Raw genomic sequence first — 25041 nt, 5'->3', positions numbered from 1 at the left:
CTTTTTGGTGCTTTCACGGACTTCCCGGAGTAGCGGAGGGTGCAGCGACATGCGGGGCTGAGTGCTCCTAAAACCTAGCCCGCAGCTGCCTGCGGCGAAGACAACCTCCTTCGCAGGCGCGTTACCCACACCTCCTCTGCCCGTGGTTAGAAACAGCACTGGCCTCTCCGAGAGTGTAGATGTTTCTGGAATCAGGGCAAGTGGCCCGGAGGTGCTCCTGGGCGCGCCGACGCAGCAGCCCAGGCTGCTTTTCTGCAGCTCCGGTCCAGGTGCATGAAGCCTGCAGCGGCCTGTGGGCGCCTTCCTTTCTATAGCTTTACTAGGTGTGGCGAGTGTTTACCGAGGTCTCACTGGGAGCCCCGGGCTGTGCTGAGACCCGACGGGCGCCTATTCCTGCGGGTGGGGGGGGGTCGGGTTGGGGGGGAGCGTGGGGCGGGAGCCTGCAAGGCACACGGTCTACACGGAATCGGAGACCAGCCGCAGACCCATTAGTTTCTGCGCCCCGCAGACCCATTAGTTTCTGCGCCCCGCAGCCCAGCACGGTTGTGGGGAGGGAATTTTGGGGGGGGTGTAAATGGGGGGGTGGTGACGGATCAGTTCCTGCTTCACCTTGTTTTTCTTCAATTGCACAGTTAAAGGGAGAAGTGAATGTGCAACTTATGAAGCAATTCCCCTTTGGCCGGCTGATTTTTCAAAACCATTTTTGTTTAGAGAGCAGTTTCCCCCTCCCTGAGGCCAGCTGCTTCTGTGGGCCTGACGCTGGGGCTTGGGGCCCCTCCAAATGCTTCCTTCCTTAGCACAGCTCTCTCAGCCCCTCCCCGGGGGTCAAACACGTCCTGCTCCTGGGGGACACGCCCTAGCCCGTCCCTGTCCCTGTCCCTGTCCCAGGACCCAGGGACTTCTGGTGGACTGAGAGCCAGCCAGCCAGCCAGCCAGCCAGCCAGCGGCAGGACTGCCCGCCTTGTTGGGAGGGAGACAAACATTCTTGTCATTAAATAACAAAGGTTGCAAGACTCCTTCTCTCCTGGCAGTGAACTGTTAAAACGGAATTTTCATTACTTTGGTTGGTGGAAATCCCCCGCAATCATATCAAAAATGCTGCCAGTTTCAAGATGGAAAAAAAAAAAAACAAACCTAAAACCCGGGAACCTCCCTCCTCGCTCTTTCCTTGCAGACAAACACTGTTTTTCTGTGGTTTGTCCCAAACTGCAGCCACTGGTCCTCCTCAGAGCCTCGCCGTGACCGCCCCCCACAGCAGTGCTGGCCTCCTGTGTGTGAGAACCACACGCCCCCCAGGAGTAGTGAGTTCACCCCTCAGACGAGGTCAGGGCTGCTTCCAGAAATGGGTGCTTTCCAAGGCTGCTTACTCTCCGAGCCCCGGAGGGAGAGTGATTGGAGGGATGGGTGTGGCGTTTGTAAAATGCCATTTCAGTCAGCTTCTGTTTCTCTCTCCTTGGGGGAAATTGCCTTCCACTCAGAAGAAGTGCCAGGAGACAGACGCTGGGGGAGGCGGGGGGAGCCGCAGAAGGAAAGAAGGCAAGCTGCCTGGCTCGGGATTTTCCATCCTGGAGTCCTGCTGTGTTCCTTCCCTGTGGCCGCGGAAGCGAATTACCATGCATCTTGTGGCTTAAAACAGCAGAAGCGTCTTCCCTCACAGTTCTGGAGGCCAGAAGTTCAAAACCAAGGTGTGAGCAGGCCCTGCTCCCTCCAGCGGCCTGGGGAAGGATCCTTCCTGGCCCCTCCCGCCTCTGGGGGCTCCAGGGGCCCCTGGGCCTGTGGCAGCCCATGCCTCATCTCTGCCTCCGCTGTCACATGCCAGCGTCTGTCCTCTTCGCCTCTCATCAAGGCACCTGTCATCGGGTGGGGGGCCCCATGATTGGTATAATCCAGGATGAACTAACTCATCTCAAGACCCTTAACCTCACCACATCTGCAAAGACCCTTTTCCAAAAAAATTATGTTTTCAAGTACAATTCACTGGTTGGGTCTGGGGGGTGAGGCGTGGGTGTATCTTTTCGGGATACGGACAGGACTGTGTTCCTTCTGGAACTTTCTGGGGAAGCCGTTGTGCACAGTCACGTCTGCAGGGAACCAAATGCTCCGGGCCTCTGGTCCGGCCACTGTTTCCCCTGGGGACCTTGCGCAAGGATGTCCCAGAGGTCTCTGCTGTCCCATCGTCTCTAGTCTCCCTGTCCTCAATCCTGCTTCCCTTTCTCCCACTTTGCCCGGGAGTCAGCTGCCACCTTAGCAGCCAGCTTGGCCAGTAGCAGCCTCCCCACCCCCAGGGTCCCCATAACAGAGAAGATGCCCCTAGGGAGGGGGCATCGATTTTTTTTTTTTCTGCTTTGATGTGAAATCTGGGAGAAGTGCTTTCTTATCAATAGGGAAGCAAGATCGAAGCCCAGTTATTGACACTGTGAAAAGTCATTTGCAGGGGTGGGGGTGGGGCAGGGGGGTACAGAGTGGAGACCCAGGGGTTGTCACTCAGGAGACACAGGAGTGTCATTGGGGGCAGCCAGATTAGGCCTTAATCTCAGCCGCTTTTTATCTGCTCAGTGACCTTTGGCAACTCTCTTACCCAAGCGAGCTTCAGACCCTCAGTGGCGCCCTTGGAGCAACAATGCCCACTGCCAGGCCTCAGGTCTCCTATCTTGTCCTGTGGGAGGTGCCTGGCACATGGCAGGACATGCAGTGTCTGTGGAGGGGCTTGGAGGTCGTGGGGGCCCACAAGTAACATTTTATTATCCCACCATCCTGACATAGCCACGGCCAGTTTGGGCATCTTTCCCATTTTTTCTGCATTTTTAATTTCCATGTGACTGGTAGGTGTGTGCTTTCTTATCTTAAATTTTACGTTTCCCTTGTGATAAAACACACATAACCAAATTTACCATTTGTCAGTATTGTATCCATGGTATTTAGTGTCTTCACACTGTTGTGGCTGAGGCCACCTCTGCCTCGGCTCCAGAGCGTCTCATCTCTGGAACGTTGTCATCTTCACCCGTCAGGCACTCACTCCCCTCTCCCCTCTCCCCAGCCCCCCACTCCCGAAGCCACGGCTCTACTTCCCATCTCCCTGAATTGGACTACTCTTGGTAATTACATAAGTGGAGTCCCACAGTATTTGCCCTTCAGCGGATCATTTATTTCGCTTAGCGTGATGTCCTCAAGTTCCATCCGTGTGGTAGCAGGGGGCTCAGTTTCCTTGCTTTTTAAGGCCAAATAATAAATATTCTGCTGTCCCCATGGAGCACATTTTGTTCACCCGTCCCCAGGTCAGTGGGCACTTGCGTTGCTCCCACATTCTGGCTCCTGTGACTAATGCACTGTGGACACAGGTGTGCACACATCAGTTCCCTTCCTGGCTTTGAATTCTGTTGTGTGTATACTTGGGAGTGGAATTGCTGGATCATGTGGTAATGCTATGTATAATTCTCTGAGGAGTGAGGCGTATGCTTTGGTAACTCACTTCTTTTGCCATTTATTGTTAAATTATACCGGGTCCGGCAGAAGTAACATCTGCTTGAGTGTGGTTGGTAGGGTAATAATATGGGTGTGATAACTTATAGTTTTAATTTGATCATTTTACCTAAAATATCATATGCTATGCTTGAGTGTGATGTGGAAATGTTACAGAATTATATGCTTGTGATTTTGTAATAAAAGATTGTGTAATTTGCCCTGGCTGGTGTAGCTCGGTGGATTGAGTGCAGGCCTGAGGACCAGAGGATCCTGGTTCGATTCCCAGTCAGAGCACGTGCCTGGGTTGCAGGCCAGTTCCCAGCAGGGGACGCACGAGAGCCAACCATACATTGATATTTCTGTTCCTCTCTCCTTCCCTCCCCCTCTAAAGATAAATAAATAAAATCTTTTTAAAAATTGTGTGATTTTTAAAAAGGCATTGTTTTGTGTGGGACCCTGCAGCCAACCTGCAATATCATATTAGTTCAGGTGTGCACTGCGGTGACTGGACATCTTAATACCTTATGAGGCGACCCTCCCATCAATATGGTGCACATGCAGCGTTTCTGGCTGTGTCCCCTGTGCTGTACTTGACATCGCCATGACTGTCTGTGTACCTGGCCGTTTGTACTTGTTAGTCCCCTTCGTGAAACTCGCTTTTTTCCGGAACGTTGGCTCCTTAACGTTTTCCACGTTGCTTCATAACCTAGCCATCTTTGTAGCGGCAGCATAAGTGTCCTAAAGAGGTCCCCCTCGTTTTCTCGAGCACCCCCTGTTAGTGGACATTTGTTTTCTTCCATGCTCACAGGGGCGCACACACCACTCCCAAAATACTGTAAGCGCCATTTCCAGGCGTGTGGCTTTTTCCGCAATCCAAAATGACCACACCGAAGGCAGCGAACGTATTTCTATCTCTGAGAGCTCAGTGGTCTTCCAGGAAAGATCGGACCGATTCATTGTGTACAGCACTTTCGCAACACTTTTTTCAGCATTGAATAATATTGAAAAAGTGTTTTACTAATAGGTCTAAAAGGTGGTCCTCTTTTTTAAAGATTTTATTTATTTTTAGAGAGAGGGGAAGGGAGGGACAAAGAGAGGGAGAGAAACACAGATGCGAGAGAGAAATATCGATTCTTGCACACCCCCAGCGGGGGACCTGGCCCACAGCCCAGGCATGTGCCTTGACTCAGAACCAAATGGGTGACCTTTCAGTTCACAGGCTGGTGCTCAGGCCACTGAACCACGCCAGCCAGGGCTAAAGGGTAGTCATCTTGCATGTGTTTCTTTGATTGCTAACAACAAGGTTAAATAGTGTTCTTTCCGGTTGCTGGCTGTATGGGTAGAAGGAGGTTTGCAGCATGCAAGCCCTTGAACTTTGGAATTGGGTGAGTTCAGAGTCACACTGTAGCTTCCCCACGTCCTAGCTGTGTGACCTGGAGTGGAATTCTCACCTTCTCTGACCCTTGGTGTCCTCTTCTACAAAAGGAAGCTAATGGAGCCATTCCTAAGGTTGTCTTAAGAATCAAATGCAATAAACTAGATGATGGACATCACCTAGTTGATACTTAGTAAATATTAGCTGTCACTGTTAATATCATCATTTAATCTAACAAGTCTCCATTCACCCTCAACATTCGTCTTGTTGGAACAAGGAGAACCGTTTCACACTCAGCAGAAGGGACTGAGGTGAAGCACGGATCGACTTTTCTGCTCTAGAGGTTGCCGATCCTGGCAGGAGGGGGTGGAGGGGGGAGACGGACCACGCCTTTGGCTGTCTGGCTGGATCCGGGCGCCGGTCTCCCTGCGACAAGCGAATGAACTGACACTGGGTGATGCTTCTCCTGAGGGGCGAAGGGAGGCTGTGACAGGCCGTGGGGACTCTTCAGGTCCCCAGGACCCTGTCCCCCAGTGATCCCCGTGGAAACAGGACATAAAGACCTGCTAATGGTTGAGTCCAGAATTCCTCTCTGCGAGTCCTCCCGTGCTGATGGCACCCAGGTGCTCCTCCGCGCAGTTTGGGGGCTGAGGCAGGCCCCCCCCTGGGCCGGGCCCCGGGCTTTGGCACCAGCTCTTTCTTTTCATGTCCATGTTTCTTTTTCTTTTAATGTTGTTTTTTAAATTTATTGGTTTTAGAAAAAGAGAGGGAAGGAGAGAGGGAGAGAGAGAGACTGATTCGCTGTTCTGCTTATTCATGCATACATTGGTTGTTTCTCGTACGGGCCCTGACTGGGGATGGAACCTGCGGCCCTGCGGTATCAGACGATGCTCTAACCAACTGAGCTACCCAGCCAGGGCCCACACCCATATTTCGTCCACTTATCTACTTACTTTACTATGTTGTGTAATTGCCAAGGTGCACAACTGGCATGGGCACGTTTGGGAAGAAGCAAGGAGGACTCGTGTTAGCCCGCAGGGGCCTGGCATCCTGGCAGCCCGAGGGGTAGCCTGCTGGCCCCTCGCTCAGCACGCTGAGACCTCTGGTCGGGATGTTTTGAAGAGGGAGTGGGAGGACGATTCACCCCTGATTCTGCCAGTTAGAGGTCAGTTAAGACGCAGGAGTCACAGAGCCGGGGCCAGAGGCGGGTCTGACTTAGGACTGCGGTCTACACCACATGGGGCCTGGCTCTGAGGGTAAACGAGGCAGGGCCCAAGGCGGGCACCAGCCCAGCTTCTTCGCCTGTGGCCCCGTCAGCAGCGCTTAGGAGCAATGCTTAGGAGCTTTGCTCTTAGCCAGCTCGGATCGCCACCTTCGTTAGTCTAGCTTGCTCTTTTTTTGTTTAATGATGACAATAATAATAATAACAACAGCAACAATGACAGACACTTTGTAGCATCCACTGTGTGCTAGGCAATGTTTGGGCACTTTGGAAACACAAATTTAGCCAACAGCCCCGGCTGGGCAGCTAGCTCAGTTGGTTAAAGCATCGTCCCAATATATCAAGGTTTTGGGTTCAATCCCTGGCCAGGACACGTACAAGAAGCAACCAATGAATACATAAATGAGTGGAACAACACATCAATATTTCCCTCTCTCTCAAATCAATCAATAAAATTTTTAAAAATTTATTCAACAGTATGTGATGAGTGTTACTGCGATCCCCGTTTTACGGAAGAGGCAACTGAGGCTTAGTCACTTACCGCGTGTGACCCAACAGGCAAGCGGCAGAGCCTGCGTCTGGCCACTGTCCTGTGCTGTCTCCACGTGTGGCCCCTTGTTTCCCAGGAGGAGGCATGGAATTGGGGCCTGGGGACCATAAGCCCAGGCAGGAGGAGCAGCGAGTCCGTTGGCTGCACAGAGGGCTTCCCAGCTCCGTCCCCACCCGGGCCTCTGTCCCAGGGCATCTTCCCTGTTCTCCCTGGTCCTTCGTCCCTGGTTGAAGTTGGCTTCCTGGGCACGGTCCCTCTGCAGCGGGAGGGGCCAGGAGGAAGCAGTCCTGTCCCTGGTGCAGCCATGGTCGGCACAGAATGGTGCCCACGTGCGCCCTCTGTCCAGACGAAGCAGGGCCTGGCCCCGGAAATCTCAATCACCTCCTTGCCCAACTCTCAAAACTTTTACAGGAAATCGACGAAGGGTTCTTGAGCTGGCGGGTGACACAATCGGAGCAGCAGGACTTGGGTGTCCGCTGGGCCAGTGGCCGGAACCTGGCTCCTTCGCCCCGGCCTGGGAGAGGCAACGTGGCACAGTAGGGCAGGGACAGGGTTCAGGAGTCACCCGGGTTCCAGTCGGCCTCTCCCTTGACTGGCTGTGTGGCTGGAAGCTCCGGGGGCCCCACTCTCCCCTTCATAAACGGAAGGCCTGTCTTTGGGGCTCGCCATGCTGATCCAGTGGAACGTGGACGTGAGGCCCCTAAATCCTGCAGCGGGTGCTCAGTGGCAGGGCAGTGGAAGGACGGGGTGTGGCGGCACCTGCCAAAGACAGACTGGCCAGACGACAGGCGACAGAGAGCTGTCCAGAGGATGCTGTCATCCCGGTGCTGAGAGCATGTCTGCTGATCCCGGTTTCATGAGGGAAGGAGAGGGCGGACGTGTAAGCAAGGCCCCGGCTAGGTGCCTGGGTGGGTGGTTCTCTGCAGAGCAGACCTGGAGGAACCTGCCAGGTAACAAAGACCTTGTGATGGGTCCCCTCTCCGTGGCCATCATGAGTGTGTGTGTGTGTGTAGGTCCATCTTGTAGGACTGAACCCTTAACCTGTGGAATATGGTATTAGCTCTAGGTAGATAGCGTCAAAATTGAGTTGAATTCTTGAGCTTCCCACTGGTGTCCCAGAATTGTTTGTTGTTGGTGGGGAATCCCCCCCAGGTTAGAATTGGGCCCAGGGCCCCCATTTATCCACCTACCCCAGAACCCTGCCACCTGGTGGTTCCTAAGTTTATTCAGATTTCAAGTCCTTATGAAGAGCTGCTGAAAATCAGGGTCCCTCCCCACAGGAACCGCCCCCCAGGACCTGCCCTGTCTGTGAGGACCCTCTTACAAGTAGTTCCACTGGTTCCGGGTGTCCCCTGGGTTCACCCCAGACTGGAGGGGTGCACCAAAGGGCTGTTGGGGTCCCACCGCTGGTTTCTCTGCACTGAGATTCCGACTCCAAAACCAACCTCAAAGGCAGGACAGGGGCGCCAGATTCCGAGCCGCTGGGGCCTTGGAAGACGTGCTCACCCGGCAGCTTGTTCAAAGTTTGCTTTGAAGCAGTTTCTGTTTGGGGTCCTATCCACCTCTCAAGTACCATGTTCAAGTTTACTCTATGCCAGTTAAATCCGTTTCTTTGTCCTGACACTTGGACCCTTTTGTGGTGCATTCGGCGAGGACTGTCTTCCCTGCATCCTTTGGGAGAGCTGCATCCTGTGGTTTTGTGGCCTCCCCCTTCTCTGTGAAGGGCTTTGTCTTGGGCAGATAGAAAGCCCTCCTGTGAGCGCTGGTGTAAGTCCTGGGCGGGTAGAATTGTCTATGGAACATGGGAAGGCAGAGCCACGTCCAGGCTCCAGTGTTGGACCCCAGGCGTCTTCAGACGAGGCAGGGCCTCCTGAAAGATGAGTGTGCAAAACCCCTTTTGCCAATGAGACAGGCTGGTACCGAGCACACCGCACCTGGTGCCCTTACACCTTAGTGCTAAGGTGTGACTGTCAGGAGGGGCGCCGTGATTGGACATAGTTTCCCACAGGGCGTAGCCCTTGTGATACCTGGTACCCAGCCAAATCGGTCGTAAGGGATGACCCTTGCCCTGACCAGGTGGCTCGGTTGGAGCATTGTCCTGTACACCAGAAGGTTGCGGGTTTGATTCCCGGTCAGGGCACATACCTAGGCTGCGAATTTGATCCCATCAAGGGGTATACGGGAGGCAACCGATTAATGTTTCTCTCTCGCATCAGTGTTTCTCTCTCTGTGTCTCCCCCTTCCTCTCTAAAATCAGTACACATATCCTTGGGTGAAGATTAAAAAACGGGGGATGAGCCTTGGGCTGAGACTTCTCTGGTTCCACCTGCCCCCACTCCGTAATTAAGGAAGTTGGCGTGTAATTACACACACTGCCTTCCACTTGGTGCCACCAGATTTGCCCCGCTCTGGTAGGATAATTTTTACAGATGATTCCTCCAGGTAGCTGTGAAGTCTATTTGCATTTCTACCCAATGAAACAGCCGGTTCTTGGAGTTCCTTTCACTGGTGGTGTCAGGAAAGATGTTGACCAGAACAGGCCCAGGACTCGTCCTGGTGGACATGACCCTTCCCGCCTGGGTCACACTTCCTAACAGAAGGCACCAGAGACCCCTCCCTTCCTGGGTGGTCCGTGAGACTGTCTGCAGGGGCAGGCTCGGGTCTTCATAAAATGGTCATAAACCGTGCATTAAAAACTGGGCCTCCTGCACTAAAGACCTGTTGTTAGAAGCAGTTTTTGGTGGTGGTGGAAAGTGGGTCTCATCTGTTTCTGCCACTAACTGTGTGGCTTTGGGGACATCGTGGGCCTCAGTTTCCTTGTGGAGATGGTGATAATAACCCCCAGGGGGCTGTTTTGAGGATTTATTAAGGTGTTGCTAAGTTCCAGGTATTTATTGCCGCTTTAAAAACCACATCAAACTTAGAGGCGCGGAGCAACACTGCTTTGCTCACAGGTCCTCGGGGCCAGGAACGGAGACAGGGCTTGGAGGCACAGCCTGGCCGTGGGCCAGCAGACTGTCCCCTGTTGGCCGGGGAGACTCTCGAAGGGCTGCCAATAACCGGAAGAGTTGGAGGGTTGGGATCATCTAGAGATTTCTTCGTTCAAGTCTAGCTGCCTGGGTGAGGATGGCTCAGAGGCTGGGCTCAGATGGGACTGTCCACCTGAGTGCCGACGCCTCGCCTCTCTTTCCGGCTGGGCCTTTGTCACTGAGTGGGGGCTTCAGGTAGTCACAGTTCCTTCTTGATGGGCGGAGCTGGGAGAGCTCAGTTCCGCAGGAGAGGGGACCTGCATGGTCTTCTATGGCCTAACTTCTCAAGTCACTCAGCACCACTCCTACTTCTCTCTCTCTCTCTCACTCTCTCTCTCTCTCTCACTCTCTCTCTCTCTCTCTCAGAAGTCAAAAGAAAGTCTGCCAGATATAAAGAGAGGGACATAAATGACACCTCTCAATGGGCCGAATGTTAAAGAATTGGCCACCATGCTTTAAAACGTGCACAAGGAACGTGAAGCATTTAACATGACGACTGCCCTCCATTCGGTCTGGGGCCAGAAAGCGTCAGCGGCTGCTCCCTGCACTGCCGCTGTGCTGGTCGTTAGCTGGTTTCAGGCTCTCTCAGGTACCGATTCTTAGCGCCCGGAGACTGAGGGTGCCGTGTCCACCTGGGGGACCCCAGGAAGCCCCTGGCCCCGTCCTGACTAAATGATCTGTGGGGATCAGCTCTGCGAGCATGTTGAGTTTAATACTGTCGAGTCCATTCTCACCTGTTTCCAATCTGGCCCCAACTCAAAAAGGTGTCCTGGTCCTCAGTTCAATTTTCTGGCCCTACGTGGCTTCTCACACACATGGAGAGGTTTCACAGGAGGTTCTGGAAGGTCCGTTTTGTGAGTTTCCAGGGTATCTTTCAAGGGCAATGCCCTGTTGTTCTGGGCACCCTATTTCTCCCCTTCCTATAATTTTCTCCCAATAAGTATTCACAAAACATCTTTTCTGCAAACAGAGGGATATCTTTCATTCTATGGGAGACACAAAGAGATCTAAGCCACGGTGCCTTCCCACGAGGGTCACACACCAGAGCCAGAAACCTAAGGCTCCCGGGAGGCGGTGGCAGGACCCGCGTGTAACTAGGGGTCGGCCGGGCAATCCCCGTGGGCAGCCGTCTGCCCGACCGCCCCTTCCCCGCACTTCCGGCCGGAGCACTGGCCCCTCTCTCAGGAGGCAGCTCTGCTCTGGGGCAATCCGGACTGGCTCTGTCTGACTCCGGGCTCCCAACCCAGCCAGCCTTGCCTGGGAGGGTGCCCGCAGCCGTGGAGGCTTTGAGGTTGGCACTTACAAGCAGGAGTCACAACAGAAGCATTGTTTTGTTTTTCTTTTTCTCTGCCCCCTCCCAAGTCACAAACTCCAGAAACTTCCATTGAGGCAGACTTTGGGTCTAAGCTGGGGAAATTGGTGGAAGGAAGGAAGGAAGGAAGGAAAAGGGGAGGGGAGGAGAGCGAGCTCCAGATTCTAATTACCATTGCTTTTCAACCACAGATGAGCCCCTTTTTGAGTTAACTGGGGGTGGGTGGCTCAAGGTCCATGAGCACATGCACAGGCGGCAGGGAAACGATCGGGCCAGGCGCTCCGTCGTTGGGCTCCCTGTCCTCGGGCTCCCTGTCCTCGTGCCCGAGAGTGGGAAGCTCAAGGCGGATTGTGTGTCTAACTACAGAACCTGTCTCTGCTCTTTGAGGGAGCTTAGTTCCCAGAGTCCTCCTGTTTTTCCGAATAGAATGAACAGCAAACATGTGACTATTGTTTTTTATGTTGTTTTTTTCTTCCTATAGCTTTCCTAGTCTTGTCCCCACTCAGTGTCTTATCTGACCACACCCAAAAACGCTGGAGGGGAGGAATAATTTCCCCTCTACCTCTAGGTTCTTGGCCGAAACCCTCCTATAATGAAAAGACAGAGAAATGGAAGCAAAAAAGATTTATTTACATACGAAAGTACCGGAGCCCCACAGAGATGAGAGTCAAGGACATGACCGGAGCAGGAAGCATTTATACTTTTCAGACAAAGAGACGATAACTGTGCGAAGGGGTGGTGAGACCGATGGGCCTGAGCTGGGGCAGGAAAGTGGAAGTAACACGGTTTGCTTGCCCAGTGTCCTGGCCCTCGGTTTCCTGTCTCTGGTGAGGATGGAGTCCACCCTCCTGGTGTGGGGAGGGCACCTTCGCCTGGGACGTTGGTCTCCTGCTTTTAGGGGGACAAAGGAGGCTCAGAGGTCCTTCTTGCGCTGGCTGTTTCCCAACTACTTTTAATTCAAAATAATAGGCCACCCCACCGCGCCATCTTTTGGGGTGACGTACTCGGAACCCCTACAGTGCTGAGTGCCAGACTTGAACAGAAAGAGCCAACCAACCCCAGGACGGCCGGTGGTTGGGATACTGACAGGCAGCTGGGAGAAACTGGCATGTCCTCACAGGGAGTGCCTGGGGGTGTCAGGGGAGGGAGGGGTGGCAGCTGAAGGAAGCAGACCTCCCTTTTCCTTGTTGAATGTAGCAAGGGCTCTCGGGGGTGGGGGCAGGCTCCTCTGGCTCCCCACCTCACGCTGGGGGACTTAAGGCTCTGTCCCATTGAGCGGTGATGGGGGGGGGGGTTAAATATTTTATTTATTTATCTTTAGAGGGGAAGGGAAGGAGAGAGGGAGAGAAATATCAATGTATGGTTGCCTCTGCCGAGGACACACAATGTATCATGTGTCCCCTGCCGGGAACTGGCCTGCAACCCAGGCATGTGCCCTGATTGGGAATCGAACCGCGATCCTCTGGTTCGCAGGCCCGTGCTCAATCCACTGAGCTACACCAGCCAGGGCGGGGGGAGGATTTTAATGTTTCTATTTACTCTGATTTTCTCACAGCGGAGAAACGAATTTACACAGCAAACAGTAGTTCTCCCTCCACCTTATCCACGGTTTCAATTACCCACGGTCGACCTCAGTCTGAAAAACTTTAAATGGAAAGTTCTAGAAATAAACAGCTCATAAATTTTCAATGGCACGCCCTTTTGAGTAGCAGGATGAAATCCCACCCCACCTGGGATGTGAATCATCCCTCTGCCCACCGCATCCCCTCTGGTTCTAGGCACTTTCCCCGTAAACATCGTTGCCACAAGCATTTTTTGCTGCACACTTGTTTACCAATAACCAATACTGGCCATGAGACAATTTTGCCATAAGAAAAGATAAAAGAAAGATAAACTGCTTGGCAGTTGGTGTTTTTGTGTTTGGTTTCATTTCTCCATCGATGAATCAATCAACCACTGTAAAAAAGATATACTGGTTGACAGGTTGGTTTTTTTGTTTGTTTGTTCGGTTTCATTTCTCCATCGACGAAGTTCTCACAGTTACCGCCATTTCTATATATTACATGTAAATCTCCGCCAGCCCACACAAGGGGCTATACCTTGTACAGTGACAAGAGGTGGTGATGGTCCCACGTAGCATTTCTTCCAGGTAGTGGTGATTCCGCCTAATAGTTGGTTTCTTAGTTTGCATTTTTATTTACTTGTTTATTTTGAGAGATTGGGGAAAGGAGGGAAACAGCCATCTCCTATGCACCCCTTTCAGAGACTGAACCCACAACCCAAGCACGTGCCCTGCCCAGGAATCAAACCGGTGACCTCTCGCTTTGCGGGCTGATGCCCACCTGGGCCACACCTGTCAGGGCAGGACATTTTTCTCTGTTCTGTCTCTGGCGCTAACTAGCTGTGTGATGGTAGGTCACTGGACCTTTTTGTGCCTGTTTCTCATGTGTGACAGCAAATGCTCAGCATCTACTGTGTGCACCAGGCACTAGACTTTCTATCTGTTGGTAATTCACTTAATTTTCTCCCTGCAACAGATGTGATGTCTTTCTGGAACTGTCAGTGCGGTTCCAGGATACGGCTGCAGGGCGGCTTTTGATGACTTTGGGCGTTCCAAAGAATCTTAGGTTTTTCTCTGGGCTCCAGAGGAACCAGACCCGGAGAGCCCCATGCCAGGTCACCGGGTCCCCTTGCCGAGGAGGGCCTTGCCTTCGAGCTTGGCTTCCCTGCAGAGTCACGCTGGAGAGAAAGGGAAGTCCAAAGGATTGGGCCGCTAGGGAGAAGGCCACACATGGCTGGGGTGGGGGGAGTGGACCCACCGAAGCCTGTCTGCTCCTTGAAAAATCTTTTTGGTGTCCTGATACTGTAGTTTATTATCCTTTCTTGGCTGGGGGTTGTTAGAGATGCACCCGGCCTCCCCCAGCCAGGGCGCTGTCGGAGAATTCTCGGCTTCTCTCCGCCCATGCAAAGTCCAGCTGGGAATCCCAGCGGCTTATTTCTCATCCTGAGAAGCCCCACCCTGCCGGCCAAGGGCGGCCCAGCAATTATTCCACCCCACTGGGTCAGGGGCCCTCAGCTGCACCAGTCCCCTTCCTAGGCTGGGGACAGGAGGAGTGAAGGGGAGGTCGGAGCATGCCTACAGGCTGAGCCCTGGGTTGGACCCTAGGCCTCTGCGTCTCATCCCGCTGTTCCCACCTGCCGGCCTGGGCCCCGCCTTCTCCGGAGGCCACAGTCCCGCCCCGCTGTGTGGGCGGATGAGATTCAGCCTGTGGATGTGCTCAAGGGGGTGTGTGGTCTTGGTGAATGTGACATTATGTGTCAGTTTACAAAATTGTGTGTGTGTGGTTGTGTCTTTGTGGAAGTGTCCATCCGTTTGTCTTTGGTCTCTGTGGCTGAGTGCGTGTGAGGAGTACGTGACTGTGTCGCCGTGTCAGTTTCCACAACGGTGCCTGTGTGTGAACGTGTATGCGATCACACGCATACACATTCAGTGTGTGTCTGGCCTCTGGGGAGGAGGTACATCGTTGGTTGCTTCCTCCGGCCCTGATACCCCCCTTTTATTTATCATGATGCCCGGGCTGCTGGGACCCCAGCCCTAAGGGTTCCTGGGTACTGGGAGTATGGGATCCCCCAGGACCCGGCAACCTGGTCCTCCTCTCACGCTTCTGGCAGAGCTTTGCTCCTTGTCCTCCCTGCTAGGCTCTGGGCTACCTTGGGGCCGGCGGAGGCTCCTGGGGGCTTGGAAGGGCGGGTCTTGCCTTGGGCGCCTCACCGGAACACCTGAGTGCTGGTGGAGCCGCGCGAGTTAATTGGACCTCCAACTACTTTCTTCCACCCACGTCTGCTCTGCCCGAAGGGACGCTGCTGGGGTGGCTCTGAATCTCACGCTCCCCCTCCCTCCTCTCGCTGTCCACTGTGGCAAGGGTTTACATCCAGGGCTGTAACCCGAAAGCCCCTTTTGAGGGGACGTGGGACGCTGCCCGCAGGACTCCTGCGGGTCCGGTCCAAACCGAAGCAGTTCCCATTCTCTGCCGCTAGGAGGCAGCGCGCTCGTCCTCAGGCGGGCGTGCCTGCGTGTGCGTGAGTGCAAGGAAGGCTCAGTCCTTGGCCGCGGAGCCTCGGTTTCCTCACTTACAGCCTTAGGGAGCCCGAGACCCGCGGCGCAGGGCGCCGCCGGGGTGGCAGCGGCGACGCCGGAGTAAATGCAGCGCGACCGCATTAGTGCTCGGCGGTGGGCCAGCTCGCACGCAGCTCGCTGTAATGAAAGGATGCGTTAGTGAAAGTCCCGGGGAAACCTGTTTATTTTCTAAATCCGACTTGTAAGGGGAACCCCGATGGAAAGGAAGGCCTGGAGGCTGGGAGGCAGCCCTCACCCTGGGTTTGAGCCCAGAGCCCGGGAAGGCCAGTCACTCGCGTGACCCCGGCTCTGGATCAGTGACAGGGTCCAGGGCCCCGCCCTTTCTGGCGATTCCCTGGGAACCCGGGAGCGGAAGCGGCTTGGCAGACGACCAGTCCTCGCTCATCCTGCAAATGACACTTTATATCCTCCGGTTCCAAGGCGGGAGGGCGGCAAAGGGCAGCGTGCGCATGCCGCCCGGGGCCCAGCGGCGGCGCAGAGGCTCCGGGATCCGGCCCGGCAGGTGCAGCCGGGCTCGGGGAGGATTTGCCTCCGCCGCCGCTCCGCGCTCGGCTGCGGCTGGCGCGCCTGCGCTTCGCCTGGCTGGGGCTGTGAGAATTTGGTGACGGTGCCCGCGCGGCGGCAGGTCCTGGCCCCGCCCGGGCCCCGGGGACGCCCCGCCCCCTGGCGCCGCCCGCGCCCGCTGATGTCCGGGCCCCGCCCCGGGCCGCGCCCCTCCGCCGAAGCCCCGCTAACCGGCTCCGCGCCGCGGGCCTGCCCTGAGGCCCCCGCGGGCTCCGCGCCGCCACCCGGAGACTCGAGTCCTCCCGCTGCTCCGGGACCCGCCCGCCGTGTCCCCTGGGCAACCGTCTCCAGGGAGATCGGGCCCCGCCCCCGGCACCGACACCCGGTACGGAGCCCACCTGTGTGCGCGCCTGCGGGGTCTCAGTGCCCCCACCCCGGCCGCACGCCCCGCCCCTCCCGGCGCGGGGCTTTGTCCGAGTGGGGCGGCCAGGGGTCCAGGGGCGTGGGCGCTGGGGAGGCGGGCGCGTTCCGGGGGCTGACTTGGCTCTACCGGGGAGGCCAGGGCAGGGGGCCGCGCTCCGGTGTGGGCTGCTTCACGCGCTCCTCTCTCAGTCTCACTGCATCCCTTTCCTGCCCCGGGAAGGGCCTGGAATCGGGGTGTCCCGCTGTCGCCCTTGATGGGATGAGCAGGGCCCTGAGCCGTTCAGGGCAAGCTGTTTACTTGTCAGGGACCCAGCAGTTGCTACGCGCGTCCTCCCCTCCCCCTGCCCCCGATTCTGGACGGAGCATCCTGCTCTCGGTCCATTCCTAGCGTCGCCTCCCAAGCTTTGCCCTTGAACCCGAAGGGCTAGAGGGCGGCAGACCCAGGTGCTAAGGTCCTGGCAAGCGAGAGAGCCGGAGCAGAAGACCCACCTTTCTCCCGGGGAAGATCCTCCTCCTTGGCGGCCCTCTTGTGAATTCAGTCCCGGCTCCTACTTCCTGACCTGGATTCCTGAGGACGGGCTTCTTCCTCGCCTTCTCTAACTCTTCCCTCTCTCGGCTCCATCATGCCTGCTGCTTTCTTTGTCTCTCCTCGATTTGAAAGTGCTTTCTCCACGATCGTGTCTCATTTCCCTATGACTGGGCTGCTGGGTTTTGTTTGTTTGTTTTTTGGTCTCTTGTTAATTCCATTGATCATCAATGGAAGTTATTTCTTCCTCAGCGCTCTTGGCGCTGACCTCTCATTTCTCTGGTGGCAGTGCCTTGGGAAGTCCTTGCCATCGTCCCCTGGATGCCGGGTGAAGGGACCGTCCCCGCCCCCGTTCCTGGGCTGCTGCAGCCGGGTCCGTGGGGATAAATCCTTCCTGGAGCAGGCGGACAGCAGGAGGAGTTTCAGCTTGTCCTTGGGAACTGTATTCTTGGAATGGATGCCTCCTTCAGTGGCTTCCTAGCACTGGACTTTTTGTCTCCTGGAGAAACTGGTGTTTAGAAGCAGGAGGGGTTTCATGCTTCTCAGGACCCCTCCCCAGCCACGCCCAGTGGGCTCCAGGCAAGAGACTCCCTTCCGTGGCGGTAGCAGTGCCCAGAGTTCTGGCTTAGGTGAAGGGGCTGGTCCTACTTCCTCTTATTTCCAGGAGTGGCCCACAGATGCCCTCTGTGGGCTGCCCCCTCCCCAAACTACCTTTTCATCTCCAGGATCTGGGATGGATCTTCCTTTATGATGCAATTAGGGTCTTGAATGGGGTCCTCAAGTTCAGGAACCTGCTTTTTGCAGCCGTTGAATGGGACTCCAACCCTAGCTGGGCTCCCATCACTTACTTCGCTTTCAGAAAAACAAACAAAACCAACAAACATCTCAAAAAATGATCTGAGTCATCCGCATAGCTATACGTTCCTGCCTCAGGGCCTGGGAGCGCCCCTGCGCGGTTCGCTTCAGTGCCACCAAAGGGAGCCGGGCTGCTTTGCCACAGAGGGTGAACGGGGCCCGTCCGACAGAATGTGATTGGTTTGCAAAAACAGAGCCTGGGTGAAAGAGTTGCTCTTGAGCTAAAGTTCTGTAAGAGAATGCACGGAAGGTCTCTGAGACTCTTTTTTTTTTTTCCTTTCTTTTTTCCAGACAGATAAGGAGCTCTCAGAGTCAAGCAAGGGCGGAATGACGCTCACTGATTCCAAAGCATCTTTAATCTGCCAGGTGGTGGGGCCTTTGCTGCTGGTCTTTCTCGGACCATTCCAGAGAGGTAGGCTGGGCAAAAGAGACCAGTGGGGTGCTGGGAGGGGAAGAGATGCCATTTTGTAGATAGGTGGAAATCTGAATGTGGTCCCCTGCCCTCCCTGGCCATTCAGCCAAAGGAGGACCTATCTGTAGGACTAAAGCCAGAAGGAAGAGAATGACCCAAATTTGTGCTGGGAGCCTATGAGCGGGAAGTGAACTAGACCTCAGCCAGCTTCCCACAGGAGGGATGCCTCTGCTTGGGAAAGGAAGGGCTGACTCTGCTCCAAGGAGCCCTGCAGCCCACTGTGAAGCTGCAACATTTGGTATTTAACTCGCTCTGGTTGTGGTGGTGTTGGGCTGGCCTAGTTGGGGAGAGAAAAAGCAAGATCTTCTCCCAAAGGAAGTGGGCTGAGTTTTGATAACTCGGTATCCTTGCCTCTCGAGGAGCCCTCACTGGGGACATTCTGTTTCTCCGGAAACTTGGCAGTCCCTGTATCAGTAAGAGAATGTTCCTTGGAGCTTCTAGAACATTAGCCTGGGAGATGAATGCAGTCCCTTCATCGTGCAAATGAAGAAACTGAGGCCAGAGACTGACATTGGCTGGCCATCGGCTCAGCTCCCCTCTTTGGCCTCTGGTAGTCCCTGGGTCCATAGGCCAGCAGCCCCCTTCACAAGTTCTGTGGGCACATCTGTCTTCTGTGGGCTCACAGCCTATTTCCTCCTTATCCAGACCCTTGAATAGCCACCGTCATTTCAGAATGATGTCATTTCAGAAGGGGGTTGGGGTGATAGCACGGGGTCATCCTGGGAGGCCCCCCACTCCGTGAACCTCATTTTCTTTAGATCTTCCTTGGTACTTTCCAGACTTTTTGGTTACATGTGGATCTCTTCTAAGAGATCAAAATGTTCAGCAGAATGCTGACCCATAAAGCAGGTAAAAGCAGACAGCCGTCGTGGCAAAGAGACTGGCGTGAACGCCCTGCCCCCAGCCCCTCTCCCAGCCCCGCCGCCCTCTGGAGACCTTGGCCACTTCTGTGCGAGCCCGGAGCCCTGGAGCAGAAGCCAGTCCTTGGCTCCTGTTGACCTGTCCTGTTGATTAGAGTTCCTTCTGCACATTTGTTTACGCCGTCTTGATTCTTGTTCTAGGAGATGTCTTTTCATGATAATTTTAACCCTCATATGGTTTTATTTGTAAGAATACCTATTCACTGTCAAAATTTGCAAAATGCGAAAAGAAATCGTGAGTGTAACTCTCCTTTAACTCCACCCCTCAGCTGTTGTTTCCTTGTGGGAATAGCGGGAATAACACCCCCCGCCCACCAGAGGGTCTTCTGTGTGTATCATCTCTGGACACCTGATTCTCATTTATTGTTAAAGAGTATTACCGACTTCCACATAAACATAACTGATTAAATGATATGCTTGTTTCTGCTCTGTTTCAAAAGCCCACTAAAATGAGAGTAAAGGGGTGAATCCTTAAGAAAACGGAAAGGATGAGAGAGGAAGAGAGGTATGAGCAAAAAAATGTTGAACAATAGAAAACAGGTGGGGGAGAAAGAAGCCAAGCAGGGCACCGAGTGTCCCACACTGTGGGGAAAGCAAGCTGATATGTCCACAGGACTGCCCCCTCAGGCACAAGAATTAGGGGCTACCGAGGATCTTGCCAATGTTGGGGAAAAGGGTGGCGGGAAGTGGGAAGACTGGTTGAAAAAGTATGTTAGAACGACAGACCCTTGCTGAGTCCTCGGAGCCAGGCGGCTCCTGGCTGCACCCCAGCAGAAGATGCTGGGTTTTCTGCAGGCGCCTTGGACCAGAGCTGCCCAGGACCAGCCCGGGGCAGGGGACTCTGGGAGGAGGCACTAGACTGAGGACAGGGGGACCCAGTGCCAGCTGGCATGCTGAGCAGAGGCACCCTTTCCTGGGGGGTGCCCAGAACGTGGCAGCCTGACTTATTACCCCCACCCTCCAGGCCGGGCCTTGAACTTCTTTCTGAGAAAATTGACCTTATGAGAAAAATGACCCTCGGATGCTCACATTGATTGAGGGGGACCCTGTGGAAAAGCTATATTGCTACTTTGTCACTTCACAGTGACACCTGTTAGCAATGAGCCCTACCTGTGCCCAGACAGGGTTGGGTGCCTGGCGTGTCAGTTTGCATGGGCAGTGGCAGATCAGCACACGGGATGGAGGCCTCTCTCTTGCCGGGAGCGAGAGAGACCCAAACAGCAGGAAAGAGGGGTCCGAAGTCATCAACCTGGTTTGGTTGTTTTTAAAAAAGAAATATTCATAAAATAGGAATAAGCTCTTAGATATAAAACTATGATGTTAACAGTAAAAATTTCAAGAGGATAGAGCTGAAAGTTTGAAAAATAGATCTCTAGAAAAGATAAGAAAACTGGAGAATCACTTTGGGAGGCCCAATATCCATCTCATAGGAGCTCAAGAGAAAAGGGGGGAAGACATGGAGGAGGGGAAGTCATCAAAGCAACTACAGGAGAAAATCCCAGAGCAGAAGGGGTCCCTGCAGGAGGTGCCTCCGAGTGGTGCTCAGCACAATGAGTAATAAAAGAAACACCACGTAAAAGAACGAGATGTACTACGGGACATCATCATGAACTTTTAACCCTCTAGAGATAGAGAAAAGTTACAAAGAGCCAACAAAGAGACCTCATACAGGAGATCGGAGAACAGGACGCGCTGGTCTCTGCAAAAGCGGTGCTGGAGGCCGCAGGACGACGGAGCCACTCTCAAATCTCCACGGGAAGTCAATTCCCAACTCAGAATTCTGTACTGGTCATTCAGGCAAAGTTATAGCATAAAGATATTTTTTAGACATGAATTTCCCAGACCCACCCTCCTTTCTTTGTATCTCCTTTCAAGGAAGATACTGGGAGGGTGCGCTCCGCTAAAATGAGAAAATAACCCGAGAAAGAGGAACAAGTGGTCCAATGCGCGGTTGTCTCTTGTTCTCATTTGGCTCAGTTGCCAGACAGCTCTCTGTCTTTCAGCTGTTACTTTACTTTGAGTCTGGGGAGTGGGGAGAGAAGAGAAACACACACCTACCCCACCAGAGGAACTGAAAAGCACTCACTTCCGAGTCTCCCTGTAGCCGGGACCTGTGACCTGGGCTCCGTGTGTGAGCTGCACGGATGTCATGTTTTTGACAGAGAAGAGAGAGGTGATGGTGGACTATACCCATGCAGCAGTGACGGGCTGCAAGGTCAAGGTCTCGACACAGAAGCAGCAGAGGTATGAACCGACGCCCAGTACCAAGTGGCGATAGAAGCCGTCTCACCATCAGATCTATAGAGTCCACATAGTGGACCACAGTTACGTTTCCTTTCTTAGCCAACTTTCTGTTTTTCCCGGACTTGACAGTGGCTTCAGCCTTTTATTTGCTTTGTAATCACTCATCCTTCCTCAAACTCTCCAACAGACCTGTGAACTCCTCACAGTGCAGCAAATGTCGTACTCCATCAGCTTCTTCCTGCTTAACCAGCGAGAGGTGGCCTCTTCTATCGCAGCCAAGCACCCTGCCTGGTGGAGAGATGGTGACAGGCAAGATGGCGGAGGGATGTCCCGCTACTGTAGCCGTGTGGCTGGTCTGAGAGCAGGCAGCCCCACTTGGGGAGGATGATTGAGGGCCCTGGGGAAGCAGCTTCAAGGGAAAAGATGGAGCCACCAGGTTATCTGCTGTCCCTGCCGCATCCGGGGGAGTTCTGGAGTTCTGGTGGAGAGTTTGGGGAGGAATTACACATTCGGACACAGAAAAACAAGAATATGAAAAGTGAAGCAACTGTCAACTACAGGAATAATAGAGTGTTGAACAAGAAAAGAAAGGACGGGCCTGCGAACCACACGATCGCGGTTCGATTCCCAGTCAGGGCACATGCCTGGGTTGCAGGCCAGTTCCCGGCTCCCAGCAGGGGACGAATGAGAGGCAACCATACATTGACGCTTCTCTCTCTCTCTCTCCTTTCCTTCCCCTCTAAGATAAATAAATAAAATCTTAAAAAAAAAGGAAAAAAAGAAAAGAAAGGAAATCCCAATATACTATGTGGCCTAGCGTTGAACAATATTTACATAGTCATAATAACGTAAGTGCCAACGTTTGATGAGTGAACAATGACCCCTGGCTGCATTCAGAAGCTGGGGGAGGGGATGTGCACGTGGATGTCAGGAAGCCCCGCCCACCTCCTATGGTAAGTTCAAAGCTGAAAATCCAGAAATATCAGCATAAACCTATAATTTAGAAATGTAGAGATAAATACCCAAAGAAACAACTAAAGTTGAAGGTAGTGTATTTGCCTGTGGGGGTCAGGAGACTTTTTTTCGCTGCTAGCACTTTAGTTTTAAGTGATTTTAAAAATCAATCTGGTTGAATAATTTCCATAGATAGTAAAGCTTAAATGTCCTTATTGTGGCACCCGTAGGCACCCGTGGTACCACCGTTTCCGTGTCCTCCGTACTTCCCGAAGTGCGTGGCCCACAGGCATGTTGCCGTGACAGTGTATGTGCGTGTTGGTGACGCTCCACGAGGGAGTGTTTGCAGTGCCGCACCGTGCGCATGGGCATCCATGTAGTGACCGTGTTCGCTCTTCAAGTTAACGTGTGGCCAGCCCTGGCCAGTGCAGCTCAGTGGGTCGGAGCGTCCCCTCATGACCGAAGGGTTGTGGGTTCGATCCCCTGTCCCAGGACCGGATTGATGTTTCTCTCTCTCCCTTCCTCTCTCTCTAAAAACAACAGGAGAAAAAATGTCGTTGGGTGACAGTTAATGTGCGCTCATTGACTCAACCGTTTCCGTGTTGTTTTAGATTTACCAGTTTGACAAACAATACCGCATGGACTATCTTGGTGCATGTAGCTGTTTTTTAAACATTTTGAATTGCTTCTTTATGACCGCTCCTTATTGCCCAAATTACCAGACATGAGACCATGGGTTTCGCTATTGATTTTGATGTTCCAGGGGCTCCACTCGGGTGGGCCACGAACTGAACGTCGGAGGGGAGTGCTGGGACAGCCGTTTGGGCAGGGTGGTCTGCCCGCTGTTCCCGAGAGCAGCCGCAGTCAGAGACCACCCCCCCATAACTACCACCCCTATAGAACAGACTTTCCAGAGACCCACACCTCTCACCTCTGACGTCTGTCTTGGTCCCCCCGCCCACTGGAGATCCCTTTTCCTTTTTAAATATTCAATCTAGAAGTTACTGTCCTTAAAATTAAAAAGAAAAGTTACTGTCCTATTGAAAACTGTGGCCTTGAGAGACACATTTAAAGTGGGGGAGAGTAAAACTTTTGAAAAGAAGAAAAAAATTTGAAAAGCCAGCAGGAAGGCAGATGTGGGTAGATAGGAGCCCGAGGGGCCAAGGCAGAGCTGGCTCCAGCTCCGGCTCTGGCTCTGGTCTGGCTCCGGCTCCGGCTCCGGCTCTGGCTCTGGTCTGGCTCCGGCTCCGGCTCTGGCTCCCTGTTGTGTTCTCCCCCTTCGCTCCCCACCCCCCTACCCTTCTTCTGTCCTGCCTTTCCCACTCCCATTCCTGCCGCCCTCCCTCCCATTTTCCGCATAGCAGCGGGAGCGTCTTCTGTGTCAAGTTTATGGTCAGGCTGTGTCCACCTCCTGCTTAACACGTTCCGAGGAATTCCCACCTCAGTGACAGCAACACCTGCTCCTCCCTGTGACCTCCTCGCCGTCCCCGAAACCCCCCAGTCTTGATTCTGCTTCCCTGGTCTCAGGGCCTTAGCAATTCGCATTCCAGCTGCCTGGAACCCTGTGTCAGCTTTATAGGATCTTTCTCCTCATAGAGGCCTTGGCTCCAGTGTGATCTCCCTTGTGGCCCTTGAGTGACTGGGGGGGATGGGGGTCCCTCCCTGCCAGCTCGCTGTTCTCACACCCCAGCCCTTTCACTCTCCAAAATCGCCCAGTGTGTTCATCATCCTTTTCCACTTTCTGAAAACCCCTGTTGGACTCGAAACTCCATGAGAGTAGGGATGGGGCCGGCATCTTTCCTGATGCTCAGGTCAGTGTTTGCTGAGTGGATGGATGAACAAACGACCGGGACTCGGGGCCCGCAGCCTCTGGGACAGCCAGGGGCCCCTTCATGTTCTTTGCCCCCAGGGTCTCAAGGTGGCTCTGAGGGTTGCAGGGTCTCTGGGCTTTTCCTGGCAGCCAGAGCAGGGGGTTGGTTTCTAGAATGCTTCTTGGGGTGCAGGTGCAGGAGCCCCACTGGGAAGTGGGTGCGCTGGCAAGCCACCTTCGACTCTGTTTCTGAAGCGCCCACTTTGGATCCTGTTGTCACGTGAGTTGGGCCATCGGAGGAGTGTCCCGTTCGTTCTCCGTAGGAGGCGGCCGGGGACACAGAACACTTGGTTAGAAGGACTGTTTGAGGCTGAGAAGTACCTGAAAATAAACCCAGGTCAGGAGGCCCAATACAGCACCATGGTCCCTGTCTCTTGTCACGATGGCTGCTGGTCTTGTGTCCTCCCAGCCTGTGTGTATGGTACATACTTGGACTATGTGTATGGCCCCCTTCTAGAAGTTTCTCAGGCTCCTTCTTTTGGGCTTTTGGAGTTGTCACTTTCAGGCATTGGGCAGACGTATTGTCCCAGGACCAATGAGCATCCCTCTACAGACATGCATAGGAATGATGGAGGGGGCAGCAGGGAGGGGGGGCTTTACATCCTAGCCCTGGAGTAACTTCTGGAGGCACGTGGCAGGACTTGCCGAGGGCGTCCTCAGGAAAGTCAGCAGCGCACCCTTCCCCTTTCCCTGCCGCCTGTCCCCTGCTCGGAGCCTGCTGAGTATGTGACTCATGTGTTCCCTTGGTAAGCTGTTCCCCAGGACATGTGACTGGGGCACCAGAAACCCGTCTCTGCGTTGACAAAGGTTGGCCAGCAGCCCCCCTGTGCCGGTATCAGCCACATTGGCCGCTGGACTCGGGAGACGCCACCACAGAGCCCCGGGCCTGCGGCGTTTCCAAAGGGACGAGAGGGTTTCTTTAGCAGTTCTGAGCTTTGGACAAGCCACTGGCCAGCGGGTCTGCCAGCCCAGGGGACTGCAGATGGGCTGCAGCCTCGTCCCCCGTCTGGGGGGAGTGCCTGTGACTCAGGGCTACTGCATCCTTCTCAGAAACACACCCAGGCCCCTGGGGCTGCTGGCAGGGAGGGCGGTGGAGGCCCCCCCGAGTGCTTCCACTGAGAGATTGGGAGGAACATGCAGGCTGCTCAGGATTCAGGTCAGGCCCCTCAGATGCTCTCAGCTGGA

General features: G+C 54.2%; 1 protein-coding gene across 6 annotated transcripts in view; it reads left to right on the top strand.

Annotated features, from left to right (window-relative positions):
* Positions 1-25041, top strand: part of PIK3CD (phosphatidylinositol-4,5-bisphosphate 3-kinase catalytic subunit delta) — a 45671-nt gene that overhangs the window by 2044 nt on the left and 18586 nt on the right. For 5 of the 6 annotated variants that reach the window (XM_037045303.1, XM_037045300.1, XM_037045301.1 and 2 more), the window contains exon 2: positions 17688-17808. The gene's annotated coding sequence lies outside the window, so the exon portion shown is untranslated. Of the gene's footprint in view, positions 1-15844; positions 15978-17687; positions 17809-25041 lie in introns of those variants that run through there. The other variant, XM_037045298.1, reaches the window with a different exon arrangement.

The sequence above is a fragment of the Sturnira hondurensis genome, unplaced genomic scaffold, assembly GCF_014824575.4.
Source record: "Sturnira hondurensis isolate 20B ecotype Veracruz unplaced genomic scaffold, ASM1482457v3 Scaffold0004257, whole genome shotgun sequence".
NCBI lineage: Eukaryota > Metazoa > Chordata > Mammalia > Chiroptera > Phyllostomidae > Sturnira > Sturnira hondurensis.
The sequence above is the reverse complement of the archived record's forward strand: the minus strand, read 5'-3'. Positions and strand labels throughout refer to the sequence as shown.